Below are 25,213 nucleotides of genomic sequence, written 5' to 3'. Positions count from 1 at the left end.
CCCCGGGACCCTCCACTTTCCCTCACTCCGCTATAGTACACATTCCTCTTCTTCTCCGGCTTGTATTCCACGGTCAATCATTTTCCCTCCCTTGCTTACACTCTCAACCCCCTGATGGCCTCCTCGCTTTGTAAGTTTTTGTATGGGAAAATTCTAACCTTTTATCAATCTAATTATCTTTCTTTGACTGTACCCATGTGGTCCTAGACAAATGCAGAAGCGTGTGGTCAGTCTTACTTTAACAAATCTCTGATAGCTGACCTCAGGTGGGGTTAAAGCAGCCTGACTTTCCGGAATCCCTCACTTTCCCTCTCTCCTGCCTGTTGCACTCTTCCTCCCTGTGCTCTGAATGCTCATCCCTTCTTCCATCTGCTCTTAGCTGACCTTGTTCCCTGCTCCTCTCAGAAGCAGCTCAAAGGCACTTTCCTCAGTTCCCAGGCAACACTGCTCACCCTCCAGCTTCAGTTCCAGGACACTTTGCCTTCTTTCCTCTTCCTGATTGGCCACTTTCTTCCCCATCAAGTTTTCCCTGCTGCTGGATCATTCTCTTCAGTAGATTTTTAAACACCATTTTTTGCTGCCATTGAATAAACCCCAACCCCCTTTATCTTGGTCTCTGCTCCTTCCCTAGCTTTTGCCCCACTTCTCTGCTCCTCTGCACATTGAGGGCTGTCACAGAGCAAGCCCGGCACACTGCCCTTCTGTCTCCCCGACTCTTGAACTCATTCCAATCGAGCTTTTACCCTGTTACCAACCAAAATGTAGTGACATCACCAGATCTGCACACTGAGGGACCTGATACTGATGTTTCAGTCTTTGCCTTCCTGCACCTGTCGCAACCCAGTTGGGTCCAGTGGACCACTTCCCTGTACTCCATTCCCTGAACCTCTAGGGACTGGCCCTGTGGAACCTTCTCTGATACCTTTGTCAGCTCCTATGAGGTTTCCTCTGCTGGTTCATCCTCATTTCTCCAAGCAACATCTTCACACTGAAGTATCTCAGGACTTGAATTTCATCTATTCTTTATCGACACTCACTTCCTTGAAGAACTTAACTAATCTTATGGCTTTAAATACCATCTAAACCTTTACATTTGTGTTTTAACCTAGATCTCCTTCTGGTACATGCAATTCCTATTCAATCTCCACTTTTAAGTCTAATGGGAAGTTCAAATTTAATATATCCAAGACTAATATCTTGATCTTCTCACCTAAAACTTGACTCTCCTGTACGATTCTCTATTTTAGTAAACATAATTTTATTTTTTAAGGTGCTCAGTATATCAGTTAGCTATTGCATTATTGTTATAATTGTTATAATGCAATAGCTAACTGATCACAGCAAGAATTAAAAGCTTAAAAGCTTAAAACAACAATGATTAATTATTAATTCACATGTCAAGATTGATTTGGATTTGGCTGGTCTGGCTGGGCCTGGTATGTTGTTATCTCTACTTTAGGCTTTGGAGGCAAGGCAGCCCTATTTCCCGCTGTAGGTCTGCTGGTCACCTGAGCAACTCTATAAAGATGTGTTTTTTATTTCCCTAGAACAAGCATATTGCTTGGTCAGGGCATATTGCTTTCATGCCGATGGAACAAGTGTAAAAGGGCAAGAAATAATATGACAGGGCTATTAAGTCTTAGGTTCATAAACGGCAGGCAGTCACCTCCATACTCATGTCATCGGCCAAAGTTAAGTGCATGGTTGAGCCCATAGTCAAGGAGTGGGAAAAGGGGTGCTGCCCACAGTGGGGCCATGGGAGGGTCAGGATGCTGGGTGACATGGAGAATTAAGGCCAGTCATTTGGCTGATCACACTTGGTCAAAATTCTTGCTGTTGTTGTTGATTCCTCTTTCTCACCCCTCCTTCCCCCCAAAATTCAATCAATAAATTCTGTTGACTTTATCTTCAAACATACATCCCAAATCTAGTCATTTCTCACCATATTCACTGCTACCACTCTGGGCCCAGTCATCATTATGTCTTATTTGGGTAACCATAATAGGCTTCTGTCCAGTCTCCTTGCTGTCAACTTTTTCTTTTCTTTTCTTTTCTCTTCTCTTCTCTTCTCTTCTCTTCTCTTCTCTTCTCTTCTCTTCTCTTCTCTTCTCTTCTCTTCTCTTCTCTTCTCTTCTCTTCTCTCTCTTTCTTTCTTTTAAATCACAGCTGTGTACATTAATGCAGTCATGGGGTACAATGTGCTGGTTTTACATACAATTTGAAATATTTATATCAAACTGGTTAAGATAGCCTTCACAGCATTTTCTTAGTTATTGTGTTAAGACATTTATATTCTACACTTAGTAAATTTAACATGTACCCTTGTAAAATAAACCGTAGGTGTGGTTCCACCAAGTACTCTCCTCCTCCCATCCTCCACCCTTCCCTCCTCTCCCTCTCCTCTTTCCTCTTCTTTTTGGGCTATAATTGGGTTATAGCTTTCATACGAAAGCTATACATTAATTTCATAGTAGGGCTGAGTACATTGGATACTTTTTCTTCCATTCTTGAGATACTTTGCTAAGAGGAATATGTTCCAGCTCCATCTATGTAAACATCAAAGAGGTAAAGTCTCCATCTTTTTTTTTTTTTTTTTGGCTTCTCAACAGCATATTTTAATTATAACCATTGCCTGGCACAGGGAAAACTAACAAATGTTTTTTTAAGCATCATTGCAACATTGTATTCCTGATAATTTGAGTAAACCAAACTATGAGTAAATGAATGATACATGCCTAAAAATTATCATGGTTTGAACTATCAGTGGCCACTGGACTTAAACTTTTAATCCAAGACCTTGATCTAGATTTTGACCTAGACCTAGACTGTGATCTTGACTGAGATTTGGATCTAGGTGGTTCTTTTTTCCTGGATTCCTTTTCATATCTTGAGCCTGACTTACAATGTGTTTTAGAATCTGTTTTAGAGGTGCCTCTAGTTTTGGTGTGAGATGCAGACCTAGAACATGATTTAGCTTTCATTTCTTTCTTGGGCTGGGACTTGGACCATGATCTTGAATTGGATTTAGACCTTGAAAAAGATCGATTTCAGTGTTTGCTACGCCGTGGTCTTCCAGATGGTCTACTGTTTCTAGGACTATAGGATTTTCTATAGTTGTAATCAAAAGACTGAATTCTTGATCTGCTTCTTTCATAACTTCAGCTTCTAGAACGTCTATGTCTGTCATAATCATCATAGCATGAAGAACTGTGCACATTTCTTCCTTCCTTGGTTTTCATCTGATTTGGTGTATTCCCACTTCCTGTGTATTTCAATCTGACATCCACAAATCCATGTTCTGTCCAAATTATGCAAAGCATCTTCAGCACCATGAACATCCTCAAATTGAACATAAGCAAATCCTCTTGGATGCCATGCGTAGAAATCAAGTGGAACATACATATCAACTATAGGACCATAATGACCAAATTCATGTCCTAAATCTTCAGACCTTTTCCTAAACATCTCCAACAGATTCAAAACCACTCACGTTAGCAACGACCAAAAATTAAGAAAAAGAAAAAAGGTAGCAAATACTTCGCCATATTCCTCCTCGATCCCGTTATTTCACCACAATTCTTTTTTTCAAACTGAAAAATATCTCTCTGGGCCAGGGGGCACACATCCTAAAGGTGAATTTCAAATCAATGGAGAGCCGGATGTTAGGTCACCAGAAATACAGTAGCCGGGGCTGGCTGCATGCACAGGAAGCTAGAAGGAAGTTCCTTCCCATCAAGTGCAGAGGGGGGAGGGCACCAAAACCCCTCCATGCACCTGCGCTTCCAGGGGCCGCCCAGCTAGTGCAGGGGCTCCACCCTTACTCCCACTCTGCGGCTAAGGCCAGTGGCCAGGCCTAGTCTTGCACTGAACCCGCCATCTTCACCGTTTCCATCTTTTTTTAAGGGTGTATAATATCGTGTACATATACCACAATTTATTAATCCATTCATGGGTCGATGGGCACTTGGGCTTCTTCCATGCCTTAGAAATTATGAATTGGTCTGCAATAAACATTCTGGTACAAATTTCTTTGTTATAGTGTGATTTTGGGTCTTCTGAATATATATCTAGTAGAAGAATTGTAGGATCGAATGGCAGGTCTATTTTTAAATTCCTAAAATATCTCCAAACATCTTTCCAAAAGGAAGGTATTAGTTTGCATTCCTACTAGCAGTGCAGAAGTATTCCCTTTTCTCCATATCCATGCCACCATCTCTGGTTTTGGGATTTTGTGATGTGGGCTAATCTTACTGGAGTTAGATGATATCTTCAAGTAGTTTTGATTTGCATTTCTCTGATGATTAAGGATGATGAGCATTTTTTCACATGTCTGTAGGCCATGCACCCGTCTTCTTCAGAGAAGTTTCTCTTCAAGTCCCTTTGCCCATCCTGAGATGGAATCACTTGTTCTTTTCTTGCTAATATGTTTGAGTTCTCTGTGGATTCTGGTTATTAAACCTTTGTCAGAGACATAACCTGCAAATATCTTCTCCCATTCTGAGGGCTGTCTGCTTGCTTTACTTATTGTGTTCTTGGCTGTGCAGAAGCTTTTTAGTTTGATCAGGTCCCAGTAATGTATTTTTGGTGTTGCTTCAATTGCCTGGGGGGTCCTCCTCCTAAAACACTCGTCTAGCCCAATTTCTTCAAGTGTTTTCCCTGCACTTTCTTCAAGTATTTTTATAGTTTCATGTCTTAAGTTTAAATTTTTAATCCAGTGAGAGTCTATCTTAGTTAATGGTGAAAGGTGTAGATCCAGTTTCAGTCTTCTACAGGTTGCCAGCCAGTTCACCGAGCACCATTTGTTAAATAGGGAATCTTCCCCACTGAATGTTTTTAATCGGCTTGTCAAAGATTAAATAATGGTAAGTAGCTGGATTCATCTCTTGGTTCTCTATTCTGTTCCAGACATCTACTTCTCTGTTTTTGTGCCAGTACCATGCTGTTTTGATCACTATTGATTTGTAGTATACTCTGATGTCTTCCTGGTTTGTTTTTATTTCTGAGTAATGTCTTGGGTATTTGAGTTTTTTTCTGATTCTATATAAAATGAAGTATTATTTTTTTGAGATCTTTAAAGTATGACAGTGGAGCTTTAATAGGGATTGCATTAAAATTATATATTGCTTTGGGTAGAATGGACATTTTAACAATGTTGATTCTTCCCAGCCATGAGCATGGTATGTTTTTCCATTTGTTAACATCTTCAGCTATTTCTTTTCTTAGCATTTCATAGTTCTCTTTATAGAGATTTTTCACATTCTTTGTTAGGTATACTCCCAAATATTTCATCTTCTTTGGCACTACTGTAAAAGGAATAGAGTCCTTGACTGTCTTTTCAGCTTGACAATTGTTGGTATATTATAAAGGCTACCAATTTATGAGTGTTGATTTTGTAACCTGAGATGCTACTGTATTCCTTGATCACTTCTTAGAGTTTTGTAGTAGAATCCCTGGTGTTTTCCAGATATATGATCATATCATCTGCGAAGAGTGAAAGTTTGATTTCCTCTGACCCTATATGGATATCCTTGATCGCCTTTTCTTCCCTAATTGCAATGGTTAAGACTTCCATTACAATGTTAAAAAGCAGTGGAGACAAGGGGAAACCTTGTTGGTTCCTGATCTGAGTGGAAATGGTTTCAATTTAACTCCATCCAATACAGTATTGGATGTGGGTTTGCTGTAGATGGCCTCTATCAGTTTAAGAAATGTCCCTTCTATCCCCATTTTCTAAAGGATGCTGGTTATTATTAAAAGCTTTTTCTGCATCAATTGAGAGAATCATATTGTCTTTGTTTTTTATTTTGTTTATGTGCTGAAGTATATTTATAGATTTACGTATATAGAACCAACCTTGAGACCCTGGAATAGAACCCACTTGGTCATGGACTATAATTTGTTTGATGTGTTGCTGGATTCTTTTTGGTAGGATCTTGTTGAATATTTTTGCATTTATATTCATTGGTGATATTGGTCCATAATTTTCTTTTCTTGTTTAGTCTTTTCCTGGTTTGGGGCTAAAGGTGATGTTTGTGTCATAGAATGTGTTGGGTGGTATTCCTTCTTTTTCTATATTTTGGAAAAGGTTAAGTAATATAGGTACTAGTTCCTCTGTAAAGTCTTGGTAGAATTCTGATTGGGTAGTATTCCTTCTTTTTCTATATTTTGGAAAAGGTTAAGTAATATAGGTACTAGTTCCTCTGTAAAGGTTTGATAGAATTCTGATGTGAACCCATCTGGTCCCAAGCTTTTCTTTTTAGGGAGATTTTGTATAGTTGATGCTATTTCAGAAATTGATATAGGCCTGTTCAACATTTCCTCTTCATTCTGGCTAAGTCTAGGAAGTGGTGTGCTTCCAAGTATTAGTCAATTTCCTTCAAATTTTCATATTTCTGAGAATAAAATTTCTTGTAATATTCATTGAGGATTTTTTTTAATTTCTAAGGAGTCTGTTGTTATTTTGTCTTTACCATTTCTGATTCCTGGTTAGGTTAACCAAAGTTTTATCTATTTTATTGACCTTTTAAAAAAACCAACTTTTTGATTTATTGATCTGTTGTATAATCCATTTGTTTTCAATTTCATTTAATTCTGCTCTAATTTTGGTTATTTCTTTTCTTCTGCTCAATTTGGGATTGGAATGTTCTTCCTTTTTCAGTTGCTTGAGATGTCCCATTAAGTTGTTAACTTCCTCTCTTTCTGTTCTCTTGAGGAAGGCTTGCATTACTGTAAATTTCCTTCTTAGGACTGCCTTTGTGGTATCCAGAGGTTCTGATAATTTGTGTCTTCATATAGTTTTATTCCAAAAATTTGGTAATTTCCTTCTTAATCTTGTCTATGACCCAGCTATTATTCAGCATAAGGTTATTTAGTTTCCATGTTTTTGTATGAGTATGCAGATTCCTGTTGTTACTGAGTTCAACCCTTATTTCAAGATGGTCCAAGAAGATGCAAGGAATAATTTCTGTTCTTTTAAATTTGTGGAGGTTAGACTTGTGACCTAAGATGTGATCAATTTTGGAGGACAGTCTATGGGCTGATAACTTTTTCTTTTCTTGATGGCATTTATTGACAAGATAACCAGAGAGGTCCTATCAAGATATGCCATTATTTTTTAATCCTTCTAAAAGATTTTGATCATAGATTAAACCCCCCAAATTCTCCCTCCTTTCCTCCTCCCTCCCTTAGAAGAGTCAGAGTCTTGCTATGTTGCCCAGGCTGGTCTCCAACTCCTGGACTCAAGTGTGATCCTTCAGCCTCACATAGTGCCAGGATTCTAGGTGTGAGCTACCACACCCAGAAAAGGTCAAGATTCTTACAATGGCCTAAAAGAATGTATCAGCTTTTGATCCCACCCCCTTACTTCTATGATTTCATCTTTATTTTCTTCTGTCTGGTTTTGCTCCAGGCATACTGCACTTCTTGATATTTTTTAAGACGTCAATCACACCCCTGCCTCAGGATCTTTGTACTTGCTATCCCTTCCACCTGAAATGCTTGTGCTCCAGACACCCTGTCTTGTTCTCTAACTTCCTCAAGTCTCTGTAAAAAACACTACTTTCTCAGTGTGGCCTGAACTATTCAGTTTGCTCCTTTTCACTCAGCCTCAAATCTTGCTACCCTCGCACTCCCCGTTCTCCTTTCTTGCCTTGTTTTTTTCATAATACTTGTCATCATGTAACTCATGCTTTATATGTTTGTTTGCTTATCTATTTATTTATTGGCTTTATTTATTAGAATATAAACTCGATTTTTATAACTTCTAGCAGAGCTTTTGTTCCTGTTCAGCTGTCTAAAATAATGTTTGGCGTATAGTAGATCCTTAGTAGATCCATCTTTGATAAATGAATGAATGAATTTTCCTGTTTCATAAGTATTTAGTTTATAATGAGCAGAAAGATTATTTCTTTGCTTATTTGTGAAACATTACCAGTACACGTCTAATGATGTTTAACTTTTGAATTACTGTTTGTTATTTATACTTTCCTATAGTCAGCTATGGGTTTTGCCAATTTTTTTTATAATTTGGATGTTGGTAAATTATTCTTAAAATAATACAAATAAGCTTTAATTTTTTTTCTAGTTTTTGTTTAATCTATAATCTTTACTCTGGGTAGCATGACATCTTTATGATTTCTGTCTTTTCTTTCATAAAATGACTGGTTTTGCAAATTTCAGCAAAAATTGCCTCAGTACTGGAAATAAATAAGTTTAATTCTCCTTTAGGTTTCAGGATGATTAAAATTGAGAGTAGGTGAGTTGTTTTTTTCATATGTTATTTCTTCAGATTGATAATTTTATTTTCAAGCTATTTTATTTTTCTAAGCCCTCCTTTTCCCTCCTCCACCCAGGGCAAGGTAAATCGCTTTACCTTGCAGAAATGTGCTGGCAGCATCCTGTAAAATCTTTGAGGAAGCTTATCCATTGTCATTAACTTTGGAAGATTCATGGAGCTCTAAAAGACATAAAAAGTCAGTGCTTGGAAGCTGGTGATTATTATTATTATTTTTTAACTTTTCTTTCCTTTCATATATGCGAGGGGTGGGTGGGCATATTGCCTTAGTTTTAATGATAGTGTTTGTTACATAATCAGAGATAGTCATTCTTCCCGAGCTCTAACAGGGGTAGTAACTGCTCACCCCCTGAAATGGAGGCTAGTCTGCAGTAAGAATTACGTGTGTCTGGATTATAGGAATTCCTTTGCTTGTCCTAGCTTCTATCCATAAGTTTAGTTTCCTTTGTATATTTTATAAAGTTCCTTTCATTTCTTTTACTTTATGAAAGGCTATTGAAGTAGAGGTTTAAAGGAAATAAATATATTGCTGCAATTCTCTGCAACCATTATGTCCCCTTCTATAAGTCAGGCTGAAGACAATTATCAACAAAATGTGTGGAATTATTATTTGCCACTGACACACCACTTATCACACACGTTTGTAAAGGCACAGGGGATATGTTGGATTAGGTTTTCCAGGTCTTTATAAACAGCTCTGCTGATCTTTTTTTTCATTCAAATTTAAATGTTTCTAAATTCATATTTAAACTGTAATTTGAACAGAAAACAATTCCTCCTTATCCTGCTTCATGCTGTACATCCCAAAGGAAGATTTCTTTTTCTTTTTTTTTTTTTCTAGCAATGCATCATTTTGGTTTTCCCTGCTGAAATGATCAAAATAGTTCTCTTTACATAAAAAAATGGCACTTAAATGGTGTCATTTTTAATGGCTGGCATATGTTAAGAAAAACTTATTCTGGCTCAGGGCCTGTATCTCAGCGGCTAGGGTGCCAGTCACATACACTAGAACTGGTGGGGTTGAATCCAGCCTGGACCTGCCAAACAACAATAACAACAACAACAACAGCAACAACAGCTGAGCGTTGTGGCAGGTGCCTGTAGTCCCAGCTACTTGGGAGGCTGAGGCAAAAAAATCACTTAAGCCCAAGAGTTTGAGGTTGTTGTGAGCTGTGACACCACAGCTGGCACTCTACTGAGGGTGACAAAGTGAGACTCTGTCTCCCCCCCACAAAAAAAAAAAGAAAAGAAAAACATATTCAGTATTTGATCTCTCTTCTAAAATAAAAGCAATAGATTGGTGACTCTGAGGAAAAAAAGAAAGAAACAGCCACCCCAGCATTCTCCTACAAAAGCCTTTCCTTTTGTCTCTGTGATCTCCTGACATTTTCTTTGGGATCCAGCGATCCTTTGTCTTTACCTCTTGCAGAAAAGAAATAGGAAGCTCTGCCTTAAAGAAACAAGCAGGAAGAAAAACGAAGGGACACACCATCATGGACAGGCTTTGCAGAAATTTCCAAAGTTAATATCTCCCTAAGGAAGGGTGGTAAGCAGTTATTCGCTTTGGAAGGTCAAAGTCTTATTTTTAGTCATTTAAAATGGGAATGTTAATAAGAACACAATTAAACAGTCTACAGCCCATGTGAGAATCATCAACGTTATGAACAAGAGAAGGCATCTAAATGATAAACATAATTGCTGAAATCGGGTTGTAGGGAAAAAAGGCGATTAGACCTAGCATATGCAGTGGGGTTTTAATCAGGTCTTTCCTTATTTTTTATAATACTCCTCTCCCACCCTTCCACCCCCACCTAAGTATCAAGTACAATATGGTTTTCCTCTTGGGTCTAGAGGGAAGGAGATATATATGGTGCTTCACAGACAAAGGAGTGAATGTCCTCTTTCCCTCTCCACTTGCCGCCTTTGACAGTCTCTTGGCTCGGCCACTCCTGTTGGTTTCGCTCCTGACTGGAGCCACATCCACATGCCAGGAGGTGGGGGGCATTTTCTCTGCGTGAGGGCGCACTGGGATTTAAAGAGAGGGGTGTGATGAGAATTTCTCTGTCTCAGTGGAATGCTAAAACAAAGGACTGCTTGGACCTCAGCACACCTTCTTTTTTTAAATTTTAAAGCACTGGAATAATGCTACATCATAGAAAGAGGTTTTTAAGTTTCTGCTTTTGAAGCTTGCAAGGAAAACATTCAGTTAATCAACAGCTATTCATTGGTGCTGATTTTGTTCTCATGTTCAGAGTCTTCACATCTGCTGTCGTATGGCTACACCAGGATTTTGAAGGCCCAAGGAACTTCTCACCCCGCAGCATTTAGACTTTGCTTGTCTGGAGGCAAGAGGCCCCACTAGGGCTGGAGAGCCAGAAGAGCAACCGGCTATAATCTTCTGTGTGCAGAGTGGCCTCTGGAGTCCCTTCACCTGGCTGTGAGTCCTAGTTTTCTCGCTTTCAAGCAGAGACCTTAGTGAGTTGCCTAACCTCCCCAAGCCTCAGTTTCCTCCTCTGTGATACCGGGGCAGCCACCATATCTCCCTTACAAGGTTGAGGTAAACTGTTTAGAGCAGTGTCTGACACATTGTAGCTCATGAGTTGGGAGTGGAGGAGGCTGAGAATCAGAATGATTATACTTTGCATTTAATGTGAGATGTGACTGAACTGTACAAAATTAAAGTGACTCATTAAAAAGTGCCACAGCAGCAGTGAGTTTCCTTCCACCCCAACACTTAGGTGTAAGAGATTTCTTTTATAGGCACACCTCATTTCATGGCACTTCACTTTATTACATTTCCCAGATACTGCATTTTGTACGATTCGAAACTTTGTAGCAATCCAGCATGCACGTTTTGGTAATTTGTTCAGTATCTCAAACTTTTTCATTATTATGTCTGTTATGATGGCTGGAAAAATCTTTGATGTTACTTTTGTAATCTTTTGTGGGCACCACAAATCAAATCTATATAAGACAGTGTTAATCAATGTTGTGTGTTCTGTTGGCTCCACTGACTGACGATTACCCCATCTCTGTCCCTGTTGTTGGACCTCCCCATTCCCTGAGACTTAACAAAATTGAAAGGAGGCCAGTTAATAACCCTACCATGGCTTCTAAGGGTTTAAATCCCTCACCTTAAATAAAAAAACTGGAAACTTTGATTCAACTGTATAAAAGCAATTCATGGAACCAAAACATTTGTAACCTGTAATATTCTGAAATTTAAAAATATCTGGAAATGATTAAGCTTAGAGAGGAAGAAATGTCAAAAGCCAGAATGGGGTGAAAGCTTCCTGCACCAAACAGCCAAGTGTCCCTCCAGTGACCACACAAGTGATATGAACATGAACCTGCCTTGCTGATATGGAAAAAGTTTGAGTGGTCTGGACAGAAAATCAAACAAGCTACAACATTCCCTTAAAACCAGACCTGATCCAGAGAAAGACCCTAATGATGCCCTTCAATTCCATGAAGGCTGAAAGAGGTGAGGAAGCTGGAGAATAAATAAAAATCAGAAGCTCGCAGATGTTCATGAGGTTGAAGGAAAGAAGCCATCTTCATGCATGAGGTGCGGGGGGCAGCAGGTGCTGACGCAGAAGCTGGGTGAGTTATCTGGAAGGTCTGGCTGAGGTCACAGAAGGAGGTGTAGACAGAATAGTTTCCTATTGGAAGAAGACACATATTTTTATCTCACCATCTTGATTCAACAACAGTTTCAGAATCTAGACCATGGGAATTAATTTTCTCTGGAGTTCCTATGACACCTCTTTCACACTTCTAAGAGTCATCTTCTCAGTCACTCACTGAAATCAGCGAGTCACGTTAAATGGCAGCTGCTACAGTTCTAGTGGGATTTGGACTGTCTTACCGACCAGGTATGTTTCTTCATTGGCAAACGTACCACAGCTCCTCCCACAACAAAGATCTGAAATGACGGAGACGCCACGCAGGGCGCACAGCACGTGTCCTGGGGGTGCGGACGCAGAGGTCACACTAACGGAGACACCATGCAGGACGCGGACGCATGAGGTCACGCTGACAGAGATGCCACGCAGGACGCAGACGCACGAGGTCACACTGACGAAGATGCCACGCTGGGCGCACAGCGCTGGCCCTGGGGGCGCAGACGCAGGTTGTCACATCGAGTCAGTTATGTTGGTCTCAGTTTTAAAAGAGGGTTTTGGGGGGCGGCGCCTGTGGCTCAGTGAGTGGGGCGCCGGCCCCATATGCCGAGGGTGGCGGGTTCAAACCCAGCCCCGGCCAAACTGCAACAAAAAAATAGCCGGGCGTTGTGGCGGGCGCCTGTAGTCCCAGCTGCTCGGGAGGCTGAGGCAAGAGAATCGCGTAAGCCCAAGAGTTAGAGGTTGCTGTGAGCTGTGTGACGCCACAGCACTCTACCGGAGGGAGGTACAGTGAGACTCTGTCTCTACAAAAAAAAAAAATAATAATAAAATAAAAAGAGGGTTTTGGTTTCATAGACTTGAAATAAGCCAATAACATTTACTTCTGTAAAAATACCTTGGAACAGATTTAGAAAAGTGCTGTGAACCAGGATTTAGTCATTCATGACCCTTGGAATCTTTGCCTGACATTTAAGAAATTACAGATAGACTGTCGCTCCCTGTTGTAGGCCCATTAATCTCTTCTTTTTCTCTTTTCGTCTGTTTCTTATAATTTCTGTCCCTTTTATTCTCATTACTTGATCTCTTTATTTTCTTTGTCTTATTTCCCTGTAATTTCCCTAACTTTCTATCACAGAATAGTTATTTTCCAGCCCTATCAGGGAGAGTCAGGACGAGACAGTTAATTTCTACTCGAATGTATTTTCCTTTCTTTAATCTGAGGAGATGCTTTATTTTCTCATTAAGAGAGTATTACATATGTATAATATAATATACTGTCTGTTACCCTTTTATTTTTTGTTATCTGCGAGTATGCAAACGATAATATAGGGAAGCAACATAATCTCAGTAAATATCACTCCTAGAGTTCTCATCAGAGAAAATAGGTCAATTTTCTCTATGCCAGTACTTATGTTTCTAAACTGATAGTTCCTTGGATCTTTTTATGTCCAAGTTGTAGTACTGAGGTCAGGACTTTATGAAAGTCCAGAGATTTTGTTTCCATTGATAAACTGTATAAAAAAGATGTCCCATTCCCTTTCCATTTCTGTAGCGGAATTCTTTGGAAGTGGTTAGTGTTAGTTACCATTTTCCCCCTCCTGCCCCCTGCTCCCCACCTCTCCAATGCAATAGACGCACAGACACACATACATACATATTGTGTGAGTGTGTCAGCTAAGTTCAGAGCCCCAAATCAAAATAATGTTCTCCAATTCAATTCAACAAACTACAAAGATGACAAATACAGTTCCTTTCCTCTTGAACAATGTTCAGCAAACTACAGCATGCCAGATACAGCTCACTACCTATAAATAAAGTTTTATTGGAACACTGCCATGTTCATGTGTTTCCATATTGTCTGTGGCTGCTTTTCAGCTACAATGACAGGGTTGTAAAGTTTTGGCAAGTCTAAAAACCTAAAATATTTACTACATGGTCCTTTATAGAAAATGTTTACTGACTCCAGCTGTAGAAACTTCCACTTAGTGTGGGGAGTGGAGTGGAGAGTAATGGGCAAGGCAACACAGGTGGCATTTGCTCACCTTTGTTATATGTTACAATGGACGAGGAGGCAGGATGTTTTGTGTTTCCATTGTAAGTATATCCTGCTTACACTTCTTTTATAGAACTTGAAAGTAGGCAATTGCAGTTATTATTTTTGAAAAGCTGTCTCCCTTACCATTCAACTATGTTTATTCAGCAAACACTTACTGAGGACCCACTTTGTTCCGGGCATTGCTCTAGGCCGGGAAGACTCAGTAGTAACAGTGACACAATATGGTTTCACTCTCTCCACAGGTTCTGAAGTCTAGATTAGGTGTTGCAAATTCTAATATTTTACAGGGACCAGGCTGCTTGAGTGAAGCAGCTTGGGTGTGAGACACAGATTCACTTTCTTTGACTATTAAAGAAAATATTTTTCTTTTCTTTTTTTTATTTTGCTTTCAATCTTCTTACTTTGAAGTTTTTCTTCATTTTCTTTCTTTCTTTCTTTATTTTTTATTGAGACAGAGTCTCACTTTGTGGCGTCATAGCTCACAGCAACCTCCACCTCCTAGGCTTAAGCAATTCTCTTGCTTCAGCCTCCCAAGTAGCTGAGACTACAGGTGCCTGCCAGAAGGCCTGGCTTTTTTTTTTTTTTTTTTTTTTTGGTAGAGACGGGGTCTCAACTCTGGCTCATGCTAGTCTTGAAGCTCTGAGTTTAGGACAATCCTAGGGTGCTAGGATTACAGGTGTGAGCCACCATGCCCGGCTGTAGAAATAATTTTCACTTCTTCAGTTCATGTGCTTTCTTCTTTTCTTGAAACGAGCTACTTTTAGATTATTATTCACCCTTCCGTTTCTGATAAAGACATCTTACATGAGGAAAACATCAATGTATGATAATGAAGGAGGGCTGACATTTGGCTTCAGCATCAGGGAGGTAATAAGGAATGGTGGGGACTGTGACATACTAGAAACTAGTAAATTCTCCAAAGGGAACACCAGCTATTCAAATCCAGGGCCTTATCAGCTACAGAAATGTCATATCCTCCTCCTTTCCCCTCCTCCCCCTTCATCATCTTCACCTCCTTCTCCTTTTTTCATCTTCTTCTTTTGAGGGGAGAGAGAGAAGCTGGGCAGCTGATTTGGATTTTATGTGAACTTTTAATTTTTAAATATTGGATCAATTGAAAAAATACTGTGCAGACAGAACTCTATTTATGTGTCTGTCAAATTTTATTTATAGTCTATGAATATTTTTACTTTATGTATGAGAACTATGTAAGATATAACTACCTTGGTTTAAAAATACCAACATTCTCAAAGATTCCTTTGTTGTGTGTTATTATTATTACTATTTTCCAAACAAAAATAATGTTCATATAAAAGTAACATATCTGAGGTCCTGAAAAATCTCTTCCTATTTCCCCAGGAAAATACTACTGAAAATATAAGACTTTTGTGAGCATTTAAAGAGGCAATACATTTGAACATTTTACATATATATGTGTGCATATATATATATATATATATATGTTTTTTTTTTTAGAGATAGAGTCTCACTTTGTTACTCTAGGTTGAGTGCTATGGTGACAAAGCTCACAGCAACTTCAAACTCCTGGACTCAAGTGATTCTCTCCTCTCAGTCTCCTGAGTAGCTGGGACTACAGATGCCTGCTATAGCACCTGGCTAGTTTTTCTAGTTTTAGTAGAGATGGGGAGGGGGGGTCTCATTCTTGTTCAGGTTGGTCTCAAACTCCTGAGCTGAAGGGATCCACCTGCCTGGGGTTACAGGTGTGAACCACTATACCCAGCCTGTGTAAAAACTTTTTTGTAAGTGATAAAGCATTGTATAGATAGTAGTTTATAAACTGATAAAAAGAGATTCCACATTATCTGCAAGAGCTTGGGAAAGATAGGTTTATTTGTTTTCTTGCCAGATACAGACTTTGATGTGGGTCTCTGAAGAAGACTGGGGCTGTCTGAGCAAAGACCAGAACATTATTTTCTAAATTATTTCTGAGAAACGCATGTGAGTACTGGTGTTTGGGAAATGCTGCCATAGAGAAGTAACTCTAGAGTTCATTTAGGGAACTGTGTCTAACTGTGTAATTAAAATACAGTTGAGTCTACTGAACACTTGTTTGAAGAATTAGGAAACTGAAAAATTTCCTGGGCCTGCAGGGTAAGGCTGGAGAATTTGGACTTTATTTTGTAGGAAATAGGCATTATTAGAGGTTTTGAGCTGCCAAGAGATGTATTTATCTTTGAATTTAAGTAAACTCTTTTAACAGTGGTAGGTATGATGAATAACTTTAGGTAAGTGACCAGATGCTGGGAAGCAAGTTCGTCCAACTGAGAAAACACCCGAGGAGCACCAATGAAGGGTCAGGTTGGAAGAAGTTTTCCATACTCTTTCTCCTGTCTTTGATAAAGTTGGATTTTAATAAAGAGGTATTTGGTTCTGGGTTCTTCACTCCAGAGAATCCAGAGAACTTTTCCACCATGGAATTTGATCCTTCTGCCGCCCATAGTAGTTTAGAGAGAGAAATGGAAGCACTGGACAGAATGATACATGTTAGTTTTTTATTTAGAAAAACTTAACTACGTGAAGATAAACCCATTTTGACAATAGCGTCTGATGTTTCAATGTTCATAAAATTGGAGGCATTGGATTTATGTACCGGCTCTGTGAGCTGGGAAGTTCTTAACCTCCCTTCTGTTCTTTTTTTTAAGTGGCAGGAATTAGTCTTCACTTCACTTGCCTGTTCTAGAATATTACCCACGTTAGCGACTCATATGACTTTCTATCTGATCATCATTTCTGGGTTGCTTAGGGGGATTGTTTTAGTTGTATATGTTTTTAGTTTCTTTTCCTGGAGAATCGTATATCTAACATACAGTAAATTGCCTGCTTGGAAAGCTATTTTTTAAGGCCTGCTGGGTACAGACTACTTGGATAAGGAACAGTCTAGAGACTTTCTCTATCACCTGGGTCAATAGAACTCTCTATCACCTGAGTGGGTCAGTGTGACTTTGGCTTGTAAGTAGACATCTCAGGAGACCTCTAGAACAAAAAAATCCTAAGCAGATGGAGAGAAAGAGTTAATGCAGATGGGTTCACATTAGTGTCATTCATGATCTCCAGTAATTTGTGCTGGTCAGCTAACTACTAGCTAATCACCAACACACCACACTTCAGACGATTACTTATTAGGTGGCGTAAATGTCCCTTCAAAGACATTCTTGCTATTTCATATAAGAGGCAATGCATTAGCTCTGGACATCTGCCATTTATCATTTCTATCTAGTGGAACTGTTCTTCTATATAACATACTAGATTTTAGTGCTGGGAAAATTTCACTATCAAATAACATCTTGTTTCTTTAGTCAAAAAAATTGTTAGGAGTGATGTTAAAATTTACATATTACTTTTTGACACAAACTGTTTAAAATTTATTTTTAAGGCACCAAGTAAATACATATCTAGACCAGGAAATATGTACATCGTGACACGTTATTTTAAAACAGACTCAATTTTTATCGTCCAGAGTCTGATAGTTCAAATTCTGGAGACGGATACACCTGGATTCTGTCTTTGTTCAGTCTCCTCCTAGACATGACATGAATACATTACTCAAATCTCCACGAGCTTCAATTCCTCAGGTCAAAATGAGGATAATAATAGCTACTTTATAGAGTGATTCTGAGGATTAAATAGACAGTGCTTAGAAAACACTTAGCAGCATGCACAGAATCAGGTAAGCCCTCCTAAATTGTAGCTATAATTATTATGGAATCAGATCCTTCCAAAAATTAATCTATTCCTTGTTTTTAACTTTGACATATAATTTTGGAGTAAATTCTTTCAGACATTACTTGTGTGGTTCACTCATTTATCTACTCATGCGCGTATTCAGCGTCGGTCGGTGCCTGCGTGTGCCAGACTCTGGGCATTGGAGATGACGAGATTAAGAAGAAGGACAAGGCCTTTATCCTATGGCTCTGACATTCTAATATCAACCAAAAATGAAATAAAACAAATGATAAAATAATAAAATAATTTGAAATGGTGATATGAAGAAAGTAAAGACAGACTATTGTAGTGGAGGCTAATTGGGAGGGGCAGATAGACTGGCTGGGTCAGAGAAGATCTATTTCATTTAGGACTTAAATCCAAAACAGCTGACACCACAAGGATCTCTGGGAAGAATGTTCTAACTGAAGAGACCAGTAGGTGCTGAGGCCCTGAGGTGGGACAGAAAGAGACCTTGTGTAGCTGGGACAGAGTGAGTGAAGGGGAAGAGGGTTAGCAGGGAGGACCGAAAGGCCATGTGAGGAAGGCCTTGTAAAGGGTTTGGGGATAATTTTAAGATAATAAGAAGCCTTTGGAGAATTTTAAACAGAAGGGAGGCATGTTCTGATTTTTATTATGTAACCTTTTGGGGTTCTGTTTCTTATATGTAAAAAGTGGACAATAATGACAGTTACATGATAGGATATTGGGGCATCAAATGAAGTATCGTGGGCAAGGCACAGAAGTGCATAACCACAGAATAAAGAGCAGCTATTGCTGTTTCTATGTGTCACTGTAGCTGCTGTGGCCTCCAAAATTCCATACAGTGAATTCCCAGGATGATTGCATTTGGAGACAGGACGTTCAGCAGGTAATTAAGGCCCTAATCTGATAAACCTGATGCCTTATAAAGAAGAGGAAGTGACACCAGAGCTATCTTTCTGCCACTAAGGACACAATGAGGGGCTGGGCGCAGTGGCTCATGCCTGTAATCCCAGCACTCTGGGAGGCCGAGGTCGGTGGATTGCCTGAGCTTACAGGTTCAAGATCAGCCTGAGCCAGAGGGAGACCTCATCTCTAAAAATAGCTGGGTATTGTGGTGGGCGCCTGTAGTCCCAGCTACTTGGGAGGCTGAGGCAAGAGAATCGCTGGAGCCCAAGAGTTTGAGGTTGCTGTGAGCTGTGATGCCACAGCACTCTAGGGCAACAAAGTGAGACTCTGTCTCAAAAAAAAAAAAAAGGACACAATGAGAAGGCTTGCTGTTGGTTACATAGGTAGATTTGGTTTGTGATAAAACATTGAGTTATGATTTATGTTTTGTGCACTTTTGTGTAATGTGTTTTAACTCCATAAAATGCAAATTAATGGAAGAAAAAATAGATAAAAAATAGGCTAAAACATAGACTAAATATAGAAGAGATTAAGATGGTTCATCTCAAATGCATAAGGAGCATATACTGACTGATTACTGTCAGTATAAACCAGCAACATAATATTCTTGTGTTAATTTCAGTGACCCTGTTCATGCTAGTCCCAGGTTTAGGCTGATAATCCAGGACCCCCTAAGTGGGCTGCACTCAGCTGGGCAGGAGAGAGCAGGCCTGGGCTTTCACACAGGGAGCACCGGGAGGCAGGTCGGCAGGGGGGCAGCTGGTATCCAGGAGGCCTGGCAGTGGTCTGTAGACAGATGTCCTGGCTGTGAGTTGGGGCTTTCAAATTGGCAGCAGGCAGGCGGTGAGCGTCCAAGCAGGCAGGTGGTTGGGGCAGAGAGGACGTATAGCAGGTAGTTCTGATCAGGCCACAGCAATAGGGCTCAGAGACTGGTCTCTACATCATGAGAAGAATGGAGAAAAAAGATGGAATTAAAGTCCTAGAGTAAGGGGGTGAAGGCAAGAAATCAGGCAGTGATTCCATTCTTAAAAGGGGGGTACAATGTGGAGGTTTGGTCACAAGAGTCTCAGAGCCTGGAGCTATTTTGAGCCTACAGGTGGGAGTTAAGTGTTCGCAGCTGCGCTGCTTGGCGGCTAGGCGGTCTACAATTTATAGTATCTAGGAAAATATAGTAGAAACATGAAATGTCAGTGCCAGGAAGAGACCTTAAAGCTCATTTAATTTAACTTCTTAATTTTATAGGAAAGGAGAGTGGTATTGAATGCATATAACCTGTATCAGGCGTCCTCAAACTTTTTAAAGAGGGGGCCAATTCGTTGTCCTTCAGACTGTTGGAGGGCCGAACTATAGTTAAAAAAAACAACAAGAAACTATGAACAAATTCCTATGCAGACTGAACATATCTTATTTTGAAGTAAAAAACAAAACGGGAAGAAATACAATTCATACCGCTTCATGTGGCCTGCAGTTTGAAGATGCCTGACCTATATGAAGCACTGTTGATTACTTTTTATAATCATCTGATTCTCATAATCCCCATCAATGAAATATTTTTATTTTGCAGAAGAATCAGAAAAATGACATAAGTTCCTCTATGTCACACAACAGTCAGTGCGTTTGCTCAGGTCTGTGGTGTCCTCAGGCCTATGCTCTTCATTAAACTCCATGTGATGGTGAAGTTGGGTTTGTAGTTCACCCTGCTTAACTCCTAGGCTCCTCCTATTTCTAACACAACAGAAATGATTAATTCTATTTACATGAAATGACTGAAAAGGAAAAGATGTAAGATTTCAGTCTCTCTCGTAATTTCACTTGAGCTAAAAAGAGGAGTTGACTGTAATTTATAGGGGAAGCACTGGGTTTCTGTATTTGAAGGTTGTTGGAAGTCAGACTTGTGCTTAAAAGGACCTTAAACACAGAGAATGGTTAAGTGGATCACGTTGTATTTTCCAGTTCCAATTGAATTTTTTTATGAATAGCTTTGGTTCAGGAAAACCAGAGTATGCTAAAGTATAAAAAATAAAAACTAGGGGAACAAAATCGAGTAGGAAACTTCCAGCCAACTTTTGTGAAGCTTTCTGGTGAGAGGTGAGCTGATGGAGTGGAGAGAGGATAATGACAGCCTTGCAGCCTGCTATCAGAGCCCGGCGAGCCCTGTGGCAGGAGTGGGGAAGACAATTGGGGCTCTCTGCTGGGACGGAGGAGGAGAAATTTCCAGAGCCACCTGAAAAGCTAAATAATTATAGAGAGTTGCCTGAAATTTAGCCAGAAGCACAGCACGGACAAGTCACCTTTATTCATTTGGTCTGAATTGCAGACAAAAGCTTTTATCTACTTACCTTATAGAAACATAAAAATACATGTAATTTTTGTTGTATGATTCCTCCAACTATTTCACAAAGAATATCTAAAGACAATGGATTGTCATAATCATTTGTTGCTATTTTTTGTCTAGGGAGATTTCAAAAGATGCTACAAATGGAGCAGGTGGGTCATGGATAATAAGATCCCCACCCTCCAGGAGCCTGAAGTGTGGGAAGCAGACCGTCTTGTCTTCCAGCACCTACTGTAGATGTGCAAATGACCACGTATCACTATGGACGTGACATACAGAGCAGATGTTCTGGTACTTGTTACCATGTTATCATGTTAAGCACTTTCATGTTCACTGAATGGGTTGCTTGTTCTGTCTGTACCACTTGCTGTGTGCTATGCTCCTGTCCCCCTTCCCAGCTGTGTTTATTCTGTGTTCCAAGTCTGGAATTTCCACATTCACTGAGACGCTGTTCTATTCTCAAGGCGTTTTCTAATCTTGACTTTTCTTTGATTTTGTTAGATTTCCCTGATTTCTTTTCTTTCTTAAATTATTATTGCAGTTATCTGCAGAATATAATATAGCTGTTAATTATTTTCTGGTTGATTCATGCATCCTATTCCAGCCTCTGCAGGAACCTTATTTTGTACATTAATTTTTAGCATCCCACCGTGCCAAGCACAGTTCCAGGCACATCAGATTCTTCACAAATGTTCATTTGGTCCTCCTGACTGACTCCTTCCCTTCCTCCATTCTGGCATTGATTTATCAAGATGAAAAGTAAAAACATTTTTGTTATGGAAGTTTTCCTCTTCTATGTAATGCCAAGTATTCAAATGTCCTTAAACATCTGGGAATTTGGAAGAAATCTGTTTGGCCCATTATTGAAACACACGTAGACATTGTCTTTCCATCCAGTGTTGGGGCAAGTTTCATAAACAAGCAAAATGTCCCAGGGGTAAGAAACATGTGGCTCTCTTGGGTTAGATTTTATTTAAAAAGGTATAACCCTTTTACATAGAAAATATTTGTGATTATGACATGAAAAAGCGACTGTGAACACTTGATAAAGAATTACTGATGGAGGAGGGGATAGGAGATTGTGGAAGAGGCCATAGTTTCCGTTAAGATGAGTAAATTCTGGGGATCCGCTGTTCAGCGTGGTGACCATCATTAATAATGAAGCGCTAGAAACTTCAGAACTGGTAGGAGAGGAAATCTTAAGTGTTCCCACTTACGGAAAGATGTGCTTGTGAAATGAAGGGCATGGTAATCGGCTCGATTTAATCATTTCATGATGTATACGTATATCAAACCTTCACATCGTACACCAGAAATATATGCAGTTTATTTGTCAATATACCTGAAGAAAGCTGGGGGAAAGGACCATTGATACCCAGACGAGGGTCTGGAGACAAGATGGAGTGGTAGGGGCTGTGGTTATTACTCCACACATGAACATGTAGGTCAGGGTAGGCAGATTTCTCAAATTTTCAAAAAAAATTTCCATTTTTAGTGTATAGCTTTTCAAATATGGACAATAAATTAAGAATCTTTCGAAATATCTTGGAGGGGAAATAAAACATGTCTGTGGGTCAGATTCTGTTCACATGCCCCAGTCTTTATAAGATCTTGGTGAGAAATTTGGATGTTCGTATGAGTGCAACGGGAAATCATTGAAAAGTCTTAGTAGGAGGGACATAATCTAATTCACATTTCTGAAAGAATCTACTCGCTACTGTGTGGATAGTGGCTTCTAGGAGAGCAAGAAGCAGCAAAAACAATGAGGACATCACTGCCGTGGCCCCAGTGAGGGATGAAGGGCCTTGGAATGTGGAGGTGATAATATATGATGTAGATGAATCAGAGTTGCGTTTTGGAGTTAAAATCAATAAGGAAAGGGCAGAATCAGGATGTCGTGCAGAGTTGGGGGTGAAGCAGTAGGCAGACGGTGGTGCCATCTATGAGGTGATGAAGAGAGGGGAGGGATACATTTCAGGTAAAATTTTGGGCAAGTTCTTTGTTTAATTTCTTTTTTTTTTTTTTTTTTTTGTAGAGACAGAGTTTCAGTTTATCGCCCTCGGTAGAGTGCCGTGGCATCACACAGCTCACAGCAACCTCCAACTCCTGGGCTTAAGCGATTCTCCTGCCTCAGCCTCCCGAGTAGCTGGGACTACAGGCGCCTGCCACAATGCCCGGCTATTTTTTTGTTGCAGTTTGGCCGGGGCCGGGTTTGAACCCACCACCCTCGGCATATGGGGCCGGCGCCCTGCTCACTGAGCAACAGGCGCCGCCTCTTTGTTTAATTTCTTACACGTTTAGTTCACTCACCATTTCAATCAATATGGTGATTTTTGTTTTTTGATAGGTTTCCCTTCAATAAACTCATTTTTTATTTCTTTTTTTGGCTGAAATTTATTTAATAGAATATTTTTTAGATATCTAAGAGGTTCTGGCTTTGGCTCTGACTTCTTTAATTGCATTGTGGTTAGAAAACAGAGTCTGTCCAAATCCTGCTTTGATATGTTTATTGAGTTTTTTTTTTTTGTATCTAGTATAAAATTGGTTCTTTTGGAAAAAGTACTTATTTTTTCTCACTTTCACTTTTCCAAAGCTTCAACATCTCAGAAGGTCTATCAGAATTTCATACGCAGATTGACTTCAAGAAAGAATTATCATTCTCTTGAAAATAATTTGCTTTGTTATTGAAAACACCTTTGGCAAAATTAATCTTAGGAGAAGGAAATATCATACTATTTGTGTCAAAAACTATATATGAGTTTTTGAGTGAATATAGTGAAAATTTGCTAACGACATTTTTTTTTGTTGTTCTTGGTTGGTCACTTTTTTTTTAAATTAAATCATAGCTGTATACATTAATGTGATCATGAGGCACCATACACTGGTTTTATAGACCATTTGACACATTTTCATCACACTGGTTAACATAGCCTTCCTGGCATTTTCTTAGTTATTGTCTTAGACATTTATATTCTACATTTAGTAAATTTCACATGTACCCTTATAAGATGCTCCGCAGGTGTAATCCCACCAATCACCTTCCCGCCCATCCTCCCCTCTCCATCCACTCCCTCCCCTCTTCCCCCTTATTCTTAGGTTATAACTGGGTTATAGCTTTCATATGAAAGCCATAAATTAGTTTCATAGTAGGGCTGAGTACATTGGATACTTTTTCTTCCATTCTTGAGATACTTTACTAAGAAGAATATGTTCCAGCTCCATCCATGTAAACATGAAAGAGGTAAAGTCTCCATCTTTTTTAAGGCTGCATAATATTCCATGGTGTACATATACCACAATTTATTAATCCATTCATGGGTCAATGGGCACTTGGGCTTCTTCCATGACTTAGTAATTATGAATTGGGCTGCAATAAACATTGTGGTACAAATATCTTTGTTATAATGTGATTTTTGGTCTGCAATATACAATTTTAATACAATCCCTATTAAAGCTCCACTATCATACTTTAAAGATCTTGAAAAAATAATACTTCATTTTATATGGAATCAGAAAAAAACCTCGAATAGCCAAGACATTACTCAGAAATAAAAACAAAGCAGGAGGAATCACACTACCAGACCTCAGACTATACTATAAATTGATAGTGATCAAAACAGCATGGTACTGGCACAAAAATAGAGAGGTAGATGTATGGAACAGAATAGAGAACCAAGAGATTAACCCAGCTACTTACAGTTATTTGATCTTTGACATTTACTTTTGATTATATCTTGACAAAAGACAATTTTATTTTGGAGCTTGTCCAAAGGGGTTTGACACCGCTTCCAAAAGATTTGAACAACTGAAGGCTGGACTGTTACAGAGAGTCTGTGGGACACTTTATCCTAACACAACTGTGCTCTGAGCCATCACACCACTTCCTGGTTCTGGCATGTGCTGCTCCATCCCAGATGCCCCTGTCTCCAGCCCATACGTCCTTTGACCCCTCAGATGCTCTCATCAGCGCATTCTTTCACAAGCCTTAATTTCTGCTCATTCTTTTCTTGGTACTTACCTTTCTAGTGAAATATTTTGTGGCTGCTCAGCCATAGAGTAAAGGTCTTGCCACTTTTTATTAGCTCTTTCAGCTTCCTTTCCCTTCTTTCTATCAAGTGAATGGAGCAGAGATAACTCTTGCCCAACTCCCGTGTTTCACTGTATTTGCACAGTTTGTTGATTCTTTCAGTTATCTCTTCTCCTACACAAAACCACTTTAACATGTTAACAGTTCACATACACAGGTCATTTTAAAAACTCATCATGGTAAGATCTTCAATAGCAACTCCGTT

General features: G+C 39.4%; 1 long non-coding RNA gene and 1 pseudogene across 1 annotated transcript; one reads left to right on the top strand and one right to left on the bottom strand.

Annotated features, from left to right (window-relative positions):
• Positions 1 to 2,735: 2,735 nt before the first annotated feature.
• LOC128574148 (serine/arginine-rich splicing factor 10-like) lies at positions 2,736 to 3,465 on the bottom strand (annotated as a pseudogene).
• Positions 3,466 to 8,360: 4,895 nt separating this feature from the next.
• Positions 8,361 to 22,106, top strand: LOC128573613 (uncharacterized). Its single transcript, XR_008376497.1, has 4 exons — positions 8,361 to 8,471; positions 9,723 to 9,839; positions 10,546 to 10,730; positions 21,042 to 22,106. It is a non-coding gene; the product is annotated as an uncharacterized LOC128573613 (long non-coding RNA).
• The last annotated feature ends 3,107 nt before the right edge of the window (positions 22,107 to 25,213 follow it).

Source organism: Nycticebus coucang, chromosome 21 (genome assembly GCF_027406575.1).
Source record: "Nycticebus coucang isolate mNycCou1 chromosome 21, mNycCou1.pri, whole genome shotgun sequence".
Lineage (NCBI taxonomy): Eukaryota > Metazoa > Chordata > Mammalia > Primates > Lorisidae > Nycticebus > Nycticebus coucang.
This window is presented reverse-complemented; position numbering and strand designations above follow the sequence as displayed.